Raw genomic sequence first — 15847 nt, forward strand, 5'->3', positions numbered from 1 at the left:
CCCACTTCTTAATTGGACTGCTTGGCATTCTTCTGTTATTTGTCTTGACAGCTGCTGCTTTGTTTGCTTCAATTGTTCTTCCATGTTTATATTAGCCATCCCTATCTCTTGTAGTTTATCCTTGAATTCAGCTAACTGCTTTGTTAGAAAATCCAATTGTTGATTGAATTCAGCAGCTTGCTCTGCAGAACTGAGTTCAGCAGTTACTGTTTTAGCCTCTTCTTTCATGGAAGAGTCACTGCTTAGGTACAGATGCTGATTTCTGGCAACTGTATCAATGAGCTCTTGAGCTTCTTCAATTGTCTTTCTCATGTGGATAGATCCACCAGCTGAGCAATCTAAAGAGATCTGAGCTCTTTCTATAAGCCCATAATAGAAGATGTCTAACTGAACCCACTCTAAAAACATTTCAGAGGGGCATTTTCGTAGCATCTCTCTGTATCTCTCCCAGGCATCATAAAGAGATTCATTATCTCCTTGTTTAAAGCCTTGGATGTCCAGCCTTAGCTGTGTCATCCGTTTTGGAGGAAAGTATTGATTCAGGAATTTTTCTGTCAACTGTTTCCATGTCCTTATGCTAGCCTTAGGTTGGTTATTTAACCACCTCTTGGCTTGGTCTTTTAAAGCAAATGGAAACAGTAATAATCTGTAGACATCCTGATCTACTTCCTTATCATGTACTGTGTCAGCAATTTGTAAAAACTGTGCCAGAAACTCTGTAGGTTCTTCCTGTGGAGGACCGGAATACTGGCAGCTTTGCTGCACCATGATAATGAGTTGAGGATTCAACTCAAAGCTACTGACTCCAATGGAAGGTATGCAGATACTACTCCCATATGAAGCAGTAGAGGGGTTAGCATATGACCCCAGAGTCCTCCTGAACTGTTCATTTCCACTTAGATCCATGATGGAGAAAGGGAGATGATGTAAAAAAAATATTTATTTTTATTTATTTATTTATTTATTTAATTATTTCGAAAATAAAATAAATTAAAATAAAATAAATAAAAATAGGTGAAGATTTTCGAAAAAAATGAGGAGAGAGGAAATGGTTAGGAAGTTTTGAAAAAGATATGATTTGGAAAAGATTTTAAATTTTGAAAAAAAAAATCTAAATTTTTAAAAATAATTTTCGAAATTTTGTTTTAAAAATAGAGAGAAAAGATATTTTTGAATTTAGTGAGGAAAGAGAAAAACAATAAAACAGCACAAGATTTAAAATTTTTAGATCTAATGCTCCTTGTTTTCGAAAATTTTGGAGGGAAAACACCAAGGAACACCAAACTTAAAATTTTTAGAAAACCAAACTAAAATTTTCGAAAAACAAAGAAAAATCAACAAGAAAACACCAAACTTAGAGTTTGACACAAGATTTATTCAAAGAAAAATTATTTTTGAAAAAGATTTTAAAAATAGGATAGCCAATTACCAAGAACATAAGCACCACGCTCTAACTAATTGAGCTATAAATTTAAAGTGTTTTAACAATGTATAAATAATAAGAGACTCTAAACCAAAAAGAAAAATTTTTCCTAATCTAAGCAACAAAATAAACCGTCAGTTGTCCAAACTCAAACAATCCCCGGCAACGGCGCCAAAAACTTGGTGCACGAAAATTACTTCACACTATGTAATTCCGCACAACTAACCAGCAAGTGCACTGAGTCGTCCAAGTAATACCTTACGTGAGTAAGGGTCGATCCCACGGAGATTGTTGGCTTGAAGCAAGCTATGGTTATCTTACAACTCTTAGTCAGGATATTAATTAGTGGTTATCAATTGACTTGCAAATGAACAAGAGAGCATGAATTAAAGGTTACTTGTTATGCAGTAGATGAGAATATATTAGAGTTTTGGAGATGCTATGCCTTTTTGAATCTCTGCTTTCTCCCTATCTTCTTCTTCACGCACGCACGTTCCTCCTATGGCTAGCTGTATGTTGGTGGATCACCGTTGTCAATGGCTACCGTCCATCCTTCCAGTGAAAAGGGTCCAAGTGCGCTGTCACCGCACAGCTAATCATCTGCAGGTTCTCAATCGTACCGGAATAGGATTTACTATCCTTTTGCGTCTGTCACTACGCCCAGCACTCGTGAGTTTGAAGTTCATCACAGCCATTCAATCCCAGAATCCTACTCGAAATACCACAGACAAGGTTTAGACTTTTCGGATTCTCATAAATGCTGCTATCAATCTAGCTTATACCACGGAGATTCTGATTAAGGAATCTAAGAGATACTCATTCAATCTGATGTAGAACGGAGGTGATTGTCAGACACGCGTTCATGGATTGAGGAAGGTGATGAGTGTCATGGATCATCACCTTCTCCATAATTAGGCACGAATGGATATCTTAGATAGGAACACGCATGTTTGAATCAAAAACAGAAATACTTGTATTAATTCATCGAGACACAACATAGCTCCTCACCCCCAACAATGGAGTTTAGAGACTCATGCCGTCAAAGAGTACAAAGTTCAGATCTAAAATGTCATGAGATACAAAACAAGTCTCTAAAAGTTGTTTAAATACTAGACTAGTAAACTAGGTTTACAGTAAATGAGTAAACTATGATGGATGGTGCAGAAATCCACTTCTGGGGCCCACTTGGTGTGTGCTGGGGCTGAGACTTAAGCTAATGACGTGCATAGGGCTGTTTTGGGCGTTCAACGCCAGCTTTGGATCCTTTTCTGGCATTGAACTCCACTTTGTAACTTGTTTCTGGCGCTGGACGTCAGACAGCAGCATGGAACTGGCGTTGAATGCCAGTTTACGTCATCTATCCTTGAGCAAAGTATAGACTATTATATATTGCTGGAAAGCCCTAGATGTCTACTTTCCAACGCAATTGGAAGCGCGCCATTTGAAGTTCTGTAGCTCTAGAAAATCCATTTTGAGTGCAGGGAGGTCAAAATCCAACAGCATCAGCAGTCATTTTTCAGCCTAAATCAGATTTTTGCTCAGCTCCCTCAATTTCAGCCAGAAAATACCTGAAATCGCAGAAAAACACACAAACTCATAGTAAAGTCCAGAAATATGAATTTTGCCTAAAAGCTACTGAAAATAAACTAAAAACTAACTAAAACACACTAAAAACTATATGAAATTAACCCCAAAAAGCGTATAAAATATCCGCTCATCAGTTGACAAAGCGGGAGCAACGAAAAATTCTCATCACAATTGATAAGGATAACTAGGATAGGACGTCCAGTTCTCATACCTTGCAAGGGTTTTCATGATCATTAGTTTACTTTCTTGTCATTTACATTCCTTGTTCAAACCTTTCAAAAACCCAAAAAGATACTTTTCTCATAACCAATAATAAACACACCTCCCTGCAATTCCTTGAGAGACGACCCGAGGTTTAAATACTTCGGTTATTACTTTTTAGGGGTTTTGTTACTTGTGACAACCAAACTTTTACACGAAAGGATTCTTTGTTGGTTTAGAAACTATACTTTCAACAAGAATATATTTGTGAAATTCTTTACTAGCAAAATCTCGTTTGTCAAGGATCCTCAAAAGAAATCAGATACATCATAATGAGTGGTGAAATTTTCAACATCATTTGAAACAAAATTTGTTTCCTTTCCTTTGTCATCCTTTTTCAAAGATGCCTGGTAAAGATCGACAAGGTGCTTTGGGGTACGACAGGTACGTGACCAATGGCCCTTTCCACCACAACGGAAATACTTATCCTCTGTTGATTTATTTTGTCCAATATTTCTTTCTTTATCCCACTTCTAGTGAGATCCTCTCTTTTGAATATAATTCCTTTTCCTTCCATAATTTTTCTTATTATTAAAACTTTGCCATTTACCTCTTCTAGGATAATTTGCCGCATTTACTTCAGGAAATGGGGCGGCGCCAGCTGGCGCGCTTCATGATTCTTTAAGAGTAATTCATTATTGCGTTTAGCAACAAGAAGGCAAGAAATTAACTCAGAATATTTTTTAAACCCTTTTTCTCGATACTGCTATTGCAGGAGCACATTCGAGGCATGGAAGGTTGAAAAAGTTTTCTCCAACATATCATGATCAGTTATCTTTTTCCCACATAATTTCATTCGTGAGGTGATTCGAAACATTGCAGAAATTATATTCATTTATGGATTTAAAATTCTGCAGACGCAAGTGCGTCCACTCATATCGGGCTTGAGGAAGTATCACCGTTTTTTGATGATTATACATTTCTTCAAGGTCTTTTCAAAGATCTGCAGGATCTTTTAATGTGAGATATTCATTTTTCAATCCTTCGTCAAGATGACGACGGAGAAAAATCATGACTTTGGCTTTATCCTTCTGGGATGCATTATTTTCAGCCTTAATGGTATCTCAAAGATCCATTGAATCAAGATGGATTTCAGCATCTAGTATCCATGATAAGTAATTGTTTCCAGATATATCAAGAGTATTGAATTCAAGATGAGAGAGTTTCGACATAATGTAATTTTGTTACCTGAGTCTTCCTAAAAATTTGATCAAAGTCTCGTGCTGATAACGTGTTGTAAAATAAATAATTAAAAAAGATATAATATAAAATAAGAAAATGTAAATAGAAATTCTAGTATTAATATAATTAGTTCAATAAAAATGATTCATATATGTGTTTACTCAATATTATATGAAGTAATGTGTATATATATAAAAGTGAGATATATATATATATATATATATATATATATATATATATTATAGTAAGAGAGAGATATTACTCAACAAAGAGAGAGAGAATTATTATTGCTTGCTTTTATTATTGCTGTGTCAAAACTCAAAAGTCTCAGCTTTATTCTCCTATTTATACATGTGCAAGGTTTCACTTTTTCAAATGTTGAAAAACATGCACCGCTTATTCTTTAATGTTTGTACTTCCCAATAGTACTTGAATAGATTATGATGAGTAGACATTGAATAGATATATGGACATCCATATCGTAACAGTATCCTGCATTGTCTATTTCTCAGAAATCACAACTATCCAAAAACTAAGTGTTATTCCGTTCTTGATTGTATTGTAAAGAGACAAAATAAAATTTAATTTTTTTCTAAAATTTTTACTTGATAGATTTATTAGCAACTAAATGTCTATTCCAATCAAAAGCAAAAACAAAAAAAAAGTTTAAAAAAGTGGTCATAGATTCAATTCCCTTTTGAAGTTATTTACAAACCTTCAAATTTTATGAGCACGTACTTATTAATATGACAATTAGGAGTATTGAAGATGGTACCCTACCTTGACAAGATCTGCCCAAAAGCAGAGCAGGCTAGCCTAGCTCGTCAAAGTAAAAATGAGCATAAACTTCTAGTTCGCATTGCTTTTGGCACATTATTAGGCTGCAACTAGTGTTCCAATTTTTTTTATGTAAAACAAAATAAAATAAATTAAAATTACTCTAATAAAATTTGATAAGTAAAAATTTAATCATAATTTAAACACATAAAAATAGTTAAATTATAGCAATATTGTTTATAATCTTTTTTTTAAAATTTTTAACATCAATAAAATTGCCTATCATAATATTCAAATTTAAATTATTGCTAAAAATAAAAAAATAACAATTTAAATTTAATTCAAATAATAAACAATTTTGAAACGATAACAATTTACAATATAGTATTAGTTATTTTAGTATGATTATACTACAGTGATTATCATATTTTAAAAAGTATGGTTAAAATTAAAATAATATTTTTTTGTTAAACAATTCTTTTTAAAAATGTGTTATTTAAATAAAGTATTATCATAATATTAGAAAAATATGACTTTAATTTTAACAATACTTATATAATTACTGTTGTAACCACCTAATATAGTTCTACTAAAATCTATATATATATATATATATATATATATAATGAGATAAACGAATTATTAAATTAGGGATAAGTAAAGATTCATGATTTATAAATTTAAAAATTATTTTAATTATTTTTAAAATTCAAAAACTATTTTGACCAGTGTTAAGAATTTTAAAGACCGAATTATAGTTAAATAGTATATGAATTAGGTTTAATTACTTTGCAGGTCCCTATAGTTTTACTAAATTTTCAATTAGGTCCCTATACTTTTTTTCTTTTTAATTGGGTCTCTATACATTATTTTTTTTTCAATTTAATCCTTGTTAACGTTAAACGTTAAAAAAAATGCTAGTGAATTGTGAAATTACTTGTATACCCCTAGGGACCTAATTGAAAAGAAAAAAAGTATAAGGACCTAATTAAAAATTTGAAAAAATTATAAATATTCAATGAAATATATTCCTATAATCCCTATTTAATGATTCTACGACATAAAAAATATTCCTATAATCCCTTTTATTTTATCACTATCATTTTTTTATTTATATACAAATTGTACCAAAAATACCTTCTGTTTATTTTTTTGGACTTTCAAAATACCTTATTTTAAGAATATACAAAAAAAAGTAATGAATAAAATGAAACACAAATAATAGTAATAAGTAAAATATAAAATTTAATTTCCATCACTCAAGTATTTATTATAACCAACATAATGAAAGAACTTGCATATGACATATGATAACAAGAACCATTGATAAAATAATAACTAAAATTATTTACAAAAATTGAGTTCTATATAGTTCCTTATACAAGAGAATCAATTTGGCTGACAAAAACTCAAAAGCAAGTATATTGAAAAAATGAATTTTTCTTATGGTAACAAGAACCATCAGAAAGAAATCCCTAAAAGCTGCTTGCTCTAGCATAAACAAATATTCCATCTCCCTTGGATATGATCTTTGTCATTGCAACTGATGCCAAGTGACGCACAAGCCGTCGAGCACAAAAAATGAGCAGGGAATACAATGCATCTTCACACCGTCTTTGTCACAACAAAATATTTTTCTAAAAGATATGATAAATTGTAACTTCAGAAAACACACTAAGATTTTTAATGAAAACACAAATCAACAACAACAAATAATATCAAATGAATAGCACCAAACCTTAATTAAAAGCCAATTCTCAAAAGGTATGTTTTTTATTCTAATTTTAAGAGTGACTGGTCTATTGAATGGACAGAAAATCCACATTGCAATGTCTGTGAAAGTTCCACTAAGTGTCGGCTTCACATGAACATAAAGCCTTGCATTTTGCAAGTCTCCACATTTGAGAAAGTCCTTTCTAGGAACAAAACCCCTGGTCCATTCAATCTGCAACAACTTAGTTTCAACCAATGCCATGTTTTAAAAAAATTGACATATGCATAAACATGTTACATCAAATCTTAAAAATTAAAAAAAAATCAATTTTAATGTCACCTGTTTTTAAAACTGAAGATCAAATCATGTCCTTTAAATCTTTTTTTTTCTTTTCGATAATGTCAGCATCAAAGTATATCTCTATAAGGATAAGTATCATCTAAAATTAGCTAGGCAGATAGCAATATTTCATTAGTAATACTATATGATGCATCACATGTAAGCAAATATGGTAAAGCAATATGTTCATCTTGCAGGGAACAGAACCAAATACCAAATTACAACTCCAAAGCACCACAAAGGAAATAAATAAACATTCCAGTTCCAAGGTTCTGATCAAATTGACTTGAAGCACCTTAAGAATGAATCCTACTCAGCATAAAACTCAATATGTGAGCAGATGACCAGAATCTATCTAAGGCGCCAAATAGGGGATGGCATATATTGCACTATCAATATAAAATGACATTATGTCTAATGGCTTTCGGCTTCCATTAGACCTTAAATATAAAACTTCTGATTTATAGCAAAACTCTAAATCATCCATGAGAACTGAATAGAAAAATCAAGAGGCATTGAAGCCTGCAGAAGCAGGACACCATTTATTGTTGGAAAAAGCAAAATTTGCCCAGTTTGACAGTAAAAATTCCCCTCTTTAATACACACAGCTAACGAAAACTAATTCATATGTCAATTCACCAATTAACAAAACCCATGTACATAAATATCCATATTGTAAACCCTAATCCATTGTATCAAAAAAATTCAGAAATCAATTCAAGAAATAGGTATTCAACCAATGCAATATTTTAAAAAAATTGACATATGCATAAACATGTTGCATCAAATTTTAAAAACTGAAAAAAAAATCAATTTTAATGTCACCTGTTTTGAGACAGATCGAGGAGAGGCGCAGCGCGGCGACGAGCGGCAAGGCGCGACGCGGCGATGGTCGGAAAGGCGCGACGCGGCAAAGCACGGCCAGGGACGGCGAGGGCTTGGACAGGCAAACAACGCATAAGACCGCAAAACAGAGCAACGCAGAACAAACAGACTAGCACAGAGAGAAGGAGGCGACGGACGAATAACCACCAAGCGTCTGCCGCAGACGACGACGGAGATGGATGAAGACGATGGACCAACGCAGGAGAAGAAGGCAGTGGACACGATCTCCAGAGAGCAACTTAAGGGGCTAGGTTTTTTTTTTTTTTCCTTTAGGATAAAATGCCAACCAAGGGTTCTTTTGGTATTTTTGAGAAATAGATGTACGTTCAACTAGTTACTTTAACCCAATTAAAAGAATATTCATTTTTTAAACGGAATATTCTGTTATTTTAAACGTTTTTTTTTTACCATAGGACTTAATTGAAAAAAAAACATATAGAGACCCAAATGAAAAGAAAAAAAGTATAAGGATCTAATTGAAAATTCGGTGAAACTATAGGAATCTACAGAGTAATTAAATCTATGAATTAACATTAATATATTATAAATATAAAAATTTACTATTATTTAATTAATCATATTTAAGATTAAAAAAATTCAACTCTAATATTTATTTCTCAGCAAGTAAAAAGCTTTTCTCTGCATTAGTTAATAAAATAAAATATTTTAAGAAATGCTATAAATTAACCATTTTAAGAATTTATTATTGAATTATATTTTGTGTAATAGGCTGGCCTAGATATCATACGTGGCTGAGATCATTATTATTTTGAGTAACCGACTACTAATATTTATTGTAAAACTTATTTAACCAAAAAAAATTTATATATTTTAGTACATCACCTTTAGAAAATTTTAGAATTGATATTTTAACTAAATTTTTTTTACGGTATTTTTTATTCTGACAAATTAAAGACTAATCCATCACAAAATTAAATTCCATTTAAGATTTGTCACTTGCTACATGTACAAGATAAAAATCGAATCCCTAACACTTATTTAAACGAACTAATAAATTAACTATTAGACTAACCCAACTTAATTCTCAATTCAACTAGGATTTCTGATTTCAATTAGGATTTCTGATTCTTTCGAGAGAACACTAAAATAGATTTTAAAATCATAAATTTTGATGAACTCAAAAGAGATGATATTGTGATTAGTGAAAAAAAAAAACAAAAAAAAAATTGATCAAGAAAAAATATTTAAAAATAAAAGAACGAAATTTTCTCATAGTAATTATTGTGAGACTAAACTACTGATAGAGTATAATATTCATAAAATAAATACTCAACAGTTTAACTTTAATTATATAAAAAAACAGATCAAATTTTAATTTATTCTGATAAAATTTATTTTAATAATTATTTACTAAATTTTAGTACACTTAAATTATATGTTATTTGTTGAAGTTATCTTGTATTTTATTTTTTTAATTTGAGTAAAGTTTATCCATATTTCAAGACAATAAAATTAATAATTTATTATTTAAATTTTAATTTTCTGTCAAGATATTTACATAATAAACTGCTTTAATTTTAATCACATGAAACATGATATTTTAATTAATTTTTATGTTGATTGTGATTATTTTGAGGATTTATGAGTTTAACCCCAAATTTTTTATTTTTCTTATTTTTTTTTTCTAGTGATTTATGTATGTGTTTGGTAGCGTTTGATTTTTTTTCTCAAAAATAAAAAAAATAAAAAAATATATAACTAATAGTAAAGACAACGAAATTAGAATTCGAAAACAACATATTTATTTTGTTATTTCTAGTGCATTGCTGCTACTAACTACCTTTCTAATATATATATATATAATATAAATACACTATATCTCTCTCTAAATACACTATTCAAACACTACTTATGTATGTGTGATGAACCATTTATGTTTGAGTGGCTTTAAACTGATCATGTCTTTGTTTTCCCTGACCAATGCATCATATATCCATACTTTCTTGATTCTAAATCAATTATTTCTCTTGTATAAAAAGCAAGTTGCGAATTAGATTTTTTAATTAAAAAAAAAAACAATCTCGCTTTCTGCAAGTTACAAGGAGAGAAACTAAAAACAAATCTGCCGACAATTTTGCATAACGCCTTCCAACCCCCATCTTGAAACATAATTCCAAAAAAACTTCGCATCAAAATTTTTTGGCCTAAACTTTTTTATATTAATTAGTATTTTTGTCTGTAATAATAATAATACTAAAAAATATAAATTTTTTAAAATTATATTAATTTTATTCTAATATTATAAATTATAACAAAAAAAATTTATAAAATCAAACTATTTTAAAAAAATCGTTCAGAACAAAAGTTTCTATTGACTAAAAAGACTAAAATTTTCATAAATAATAAAAAGATAATTAATAAGTTTTTTAGTTATTTTTTATGTAAAAGAGTTTATTTTTTTACTAATAATTAATTTTAATTTTCGTTATCTAAAATTTAAAAGAATTTAATATATATATTTTTATATTTAATCAGATATTAATTGTTGCATAAATAAAAATAATTAAATTTAATATTTATTATTTAAAATAATATTTTCTCTTTCTCTCTCTATATATATATATAATTAGATATTAGTATAAAAAAATTTATATTGATATTTATAAAATTAACTTAAAATAATTTTTTTAAAATAATTGAATCTTGATTCAAATTATTAATTACAACATTCGAATTATATGTAATAATATTTGAAGAAAGAAAAGTAAAAATATACATTTTAAAAATAATCGGTGAAAATTTAAAACTAAATAAAAAAATTAAAAAATATGTATATAATAATAATATTTTATGTGACTAATATTATAGGATTATTTTTTAATTATATTTAATTATAAATTTAATGTTTTTTATAATTTTATAATTTTTTGAATTATATTATTTTATTAATTTTATTTTTTATAAAATAAAAAGGTAAATAGAAATAGAGAAAGAAAGAAAAAAGAGGAAGAAAGATAAAGAAGAAAGAGAGAGAAAGTTTGTTAATTTTAAAAGAAAATATTTTATTTTTTTTAATTGTATTAAAAGAATATTTTGTAACACATTTTGGTTTATTAAGTTAGTAATATAAAATATAAATTATAAATTATGTATAGAGTGGAAAGAGTAGAGAGAAATAGAGAAGGAGAGAGAGAGGTGGATAAGAAAATATAGGAAGAGAGTTTTTTTTATCGAAGATAAGGAGACTCAAACCTGCGACCTCTTAAGTGAGTATGGAGAGACTATGCCATCTGAGCTATAACTCATTGGCATAGGAAGAGAATTTATTAATTTTGGAAGAAAATATTTTTTCTCAATTTTAATAAAAAAGTGTTATGTGACATATTTTAGTTGTTAAATTATTAATATAATATAGTTATATTTCATTTTTAATTTAATTTTAATTACAATTAAAACATATTATGTTACATATTTTGATTGTCAAATTTATAATTAGTTATTAATAATGATGTATAAGAGAGATATAATTGGTGAAAGAATGAGAGGGATAGAGAAATAGAGAGAGAGAGAAGTGAAAAGAGAACTATTTAGTTTTAGAAGAAAAGATTTGATTTAGTTGTAACGAGAGAGTGACGTGTATCACAATTTAGTTGTAAAATTAGTAATATATAATAGAATAATAAATATAACTATATTTTAGTTTTAATATTTTAATTTTAATTTAATTTTAGTTATAAATAGAAAATATTATGTTCTATATTTTAATTATCAAATTTATAATTAATTATTAATAATGATATATAAGAGAGATAAAATAGATGAAAGAATCAAAGAGATAAAGAAATAGAGAGAGAAAAAGAAGAGAGAACTCTTTAATTTTATAAAAAAAAATAATTTTAATTATAATAAAGAAGTGACATGCACTTGACAAGCATTACAAGTGATGTTTTTGTCAAATCTTATTTTAGGAAGACCTCTAACCAAATTCTTTTTCACAAGTTTAGAAACTCAAAACAGTCTTGCATGTTTTAATTTCTTATGGCGTAACCATTTCTTAGATTCCATGGAAGTAAAACAAGCTACATTTTGTTCTTTTAGTTCTTCTAAGGTTAGTCCATACATATTATTGTATCTTTTAACTTTAAACAAAATTTCACCAGATTTTTCACACACAACCAAGCATTTTAATTTCTTGAAAATAGCCAAACAACATAAATCACACAATTTGCTAATGGTTAGAAGATTGTGTTTTAACCATCAACTCAAAATACAACATCAATGAAAGTTGAGAAATTCTTACCAACCTTACCTATGGCCACAATTTTTCATTGTTACCGAAAGTCACAAAGCTTCCATCGTATATATCAAGCTTAATGAAGAAAGTGAATTTTTCGGTCATGTGCTTAGAGCATCCACTATTCAAGTATCACATGTCTTTTTTCTTCTTGGATGCTTAAACAAAACTGCACAAATCTTTTAAGTGACTTTAGGTATCCAAACTAATTTGGATCCTTTGAAGTTAATCTTTTTTGGTTGTCCAAGTGCATTAAAATCACAAACAGCCTTGTATGTTTTGTTTCCTACTCTTCTTTTGTTAATAAAGCATTGGAAAGAAAAGATACCAGGTTTATTGCAATTAAAACAATGATTTGTGTGAGCATGTTGCTGAAAACGATTAAAGGTATGATGCTGAATTTTCTGGTATTTGAAAATGATGCATCTCTTTTGAAAGATCCATCTCTATCATTTGTACCTCCTCTTTGAAAAAAATCTTAAACCAGAATTTCTTAACACATATGGGTTTCTAGAACGTGAGGCTCTTTTGTGAAAGAAAAATTTTTTAAAAGCGGCCTCATTGTTAGAGATGTAACCCAAACCAAAGTTATTTGAAGTAGGTTCAGACTTTAAATAAGATGTATTTTTTTTTATCAAAATCTAACTTTTCAAAATCAGCATCAAGGTTAGATGAACATTCAAGACTAGATTTATCAAATGATGATTTTATTCTTGAAAATGATGCTGAAAATTTTGCAAGTGATTTTTCAAAAATTGCATCATATTTGTTACATACCCTAAACCTGATTTTTTCAAAAAATGTCTTTGATTAGCAAGTAATTTGTCCAAGTTGCTAGAACTATGTACAAATTTTGCTAAATCATTATTCAAACTTTTGATCATTTTATTTAATCTTTTATTTTCAGCAATAAGTTCTTAAGAAGGATTAATGATGTGCTTTTCTTTGAACTTTTCAATTTCAGATTTCAAAAATCTATTTTCTTCAATGAAATCAAAAGCACATTTGGTCTCCTTCACCTTTTCTTTCAAAAACTCATTTTCATCTTTCGAAACTTCATTTTCATATTTACATTTGTTGTATTTATTCAACAATTTTTCAGAATGGTGAGTGAACTCATCAATAATAACATGCAAATCATCAAGAGATAAGTCATAGAAATTTACCTCTTCTTGTTGATCTTCATCATCAGCCGTGAAATAGATTCGGGCTTCATCTTCGGAGTTTCCTTTCTCATCTGATTCAATCTTGAGATCCTTCCAAGAAGCCATAAGTCCCTTCCTTTTTGGTTCCTTTGAGTTACCACCTCTGCTTCTTCCTTTGAGTCTCATCGTTCTTCTAAGTTTTCTAGCAAAACATACAAACTCGTCATTTTATAAACAGTCACTACATTCATCATCCAATGATTCAGGGCAAGATTTAAGAGCCACTTCTTTCCTCTCCTTTTTTTTTGTATCATTTTTTTTGAGTGATTTCACATGCTAGTAACTTTTCTCTCAACTCATTATAGGTCATTTCACTTAGGTTACTTCTTTCATAGATAACAGTATCCTTAGTTTTCGACTCTCTTGTCAAACTTCTCAAGATTTTTCTCACTAGCATCCGTTCGGAATGAATAATCCCTATAGCGTCCAAGCTATTAATGATGATAAAGAATCTCTCGAACATATCATCAATTGATTCTCCTTCCTTCATAGAGAATATCTCATACTCTTTGCTCAGCATGTCACTTCTAGTTTCTTTTACTTGTATGGTGCCCTCATGTGTGACTTGGATCTTATCCCAGGTTTTCTTTGCTGTTTTGCATCTTGAAACCTTCAAGTATTCCTCAAAGCTGGTTGCACAGTTCAGCATGTTAATAGCCTTGACATTTAGTTCTACCTTCTTGTCATCTTCGTTCTAATCTGCTTCAATTTTAGGAGTGACAACACCATCAGCGGCTGTTTTTTTTTTTTTTTGAAGAATGGATATCTGTTGTTGGACTATCCTTCAGTCAGAGTATAAGCCACTGTGTAAAAATTCATGTTATTCACCATCAGGATCTTTCCTCCAAGCTGTGAAGCTTGATCTCTTTGAGACCAAGCTCTGATACCAATTGATGGTAATCAGTGGCTAAGAGAAGGGGGGTTGAATCTTAGCCCCCTTTTTTGCTGAATCTCAATCTCTGATTTTTCAACCAAACTTTAGGAGATATTTCTGCTTTTGTCTCGTGTCGAGTTAAGAGACACTTTTGTTTTGTCTCGTGCCTTGAGAGACACTTTTGTTTTCATCTCCTGATTAACAAAAACAGAGAAAGGAGTAGAGAAGAAGAATTAACAGCAGATATATCCTGGTTCAGCCATTAGGTGCAATGTGGCCTATATCCAATCTCCATCACAACAATAATAGAATTTCACTATCTCTTTTTTAATATTACAAACACTAATTTCTCCTTAGGAACTACCCATTCCTATCTGGGACAAATCCAGATTCTATTCCCAATCTGAACTTGACTTGGACTTAAACCAAGCTTTCAACTGCAAAGTGTCAACCCAACTTACAAGGGAATAAGTCCAGATTCTAACCCAACCTGAACTTGACTAGAACTCAAACCTGGCTTTCAACCGCAAAGTGCTAACCCAACTTGTAAGGGAATTCCCTCAAGATCATGACAACAAAACAAAAATACATACAAAGAATTTCTGAGATAAATATGGATTTTTCTTTAACTCTCTGCATTTTTCCACTCATTGGCTTTTTCTTACAAAACCTCACATTTTGCCTTTTACCAATGAAATACAGACAGACTCACTGAGAAAAAGAAATATTCAATGAAAGCCATGAAGGAGAAGAATAAACAACTCAAAGAACTATGGGAACCCAAACGTGTGCTCTCACTCCTTGATCTCAACCCTTGGCCGTTCACCCTTATTATAGAAGGGGAAGCTCCCAAGGTTGAAACCGGTTCAACCAACCCAGCAACTTCTTTTCCAACATAGGTTAAGTCACGGTTTGAACAAAAGGAAGAGAGAGGAAAAACCGAAACTACATGCATGTACCTCTCTCAACCTTTTTCATCCATTTTCTTCAATCTTGGCCATTGATCTTGACTTTGACCCCAAGAATTGATTATGAACGTTGATGAGCGTCTGACCCAGGCTGGCTTCAAGCTTCCCATTTTTGTTTCTTCCCTACCTGAGACTCAGAGGCTATCTTCTTCACAAAAATGGAAATAAATCTTTGCTGTGCCTTCAAGATAGATTTGCTTCATGAATCGAGGCATTTCATTCTTTCCTTGGCAACAAATCTTTAAGTCTTTCTTCAAATCTTTCCTTTTGTGGAAACAATCTTTCTTAGTCTTTCTTCATAGGCTTTGGTTTTAATTTTCTTCTTTCTTTTTTTTTTAATGAAAGATGTGACCGAAAGCAAAAGAGAGGAGAGAGAA

The 15847-nt window shown here is 30.2% G+C and overlaps 1 long non-coding RNA gene across 1 annotated transcript; it reads right to left on the bottom strand.

Annotated features, from left to right (window-relative positions):
- Positions 1 to 6507: 6507 nt before the first annotated feature.
- LOC112738362 (uncharacterized) lies at positions 6508 to 8442 on the bottom strand. Its single transcript, XR_003813061.2, has 3 exons — positions 8109 to 8442; positions 6969 to 7364; positions 6508 to 6867 (listed from the first exon to the last, which is right to left on the bottom strand). It is a non-coding gene; the product is annotated as an uncharacterized lncRNA (long non-coding RNA).
- Between the last annotated feature and the right edge of the window lie 7405 nt (positions 8443 to 15847).

This window comes from Arachis hypogaea, chromosome 13 (genome assembly GCF_003086295.3).
Source record: "Arachis hypogaea cultivar Tifrunner chromosome 13, arahy.Tifrunner.gnm2.J5K5, whole genome shotgun sequence".
Classification (NCBI taxonomy): Eukaryota; Viridiplantae; Streptophyta; class Magnoliopsida; order Fabales; family Fabaceae; genus Arachis; species Arachis hypogaea.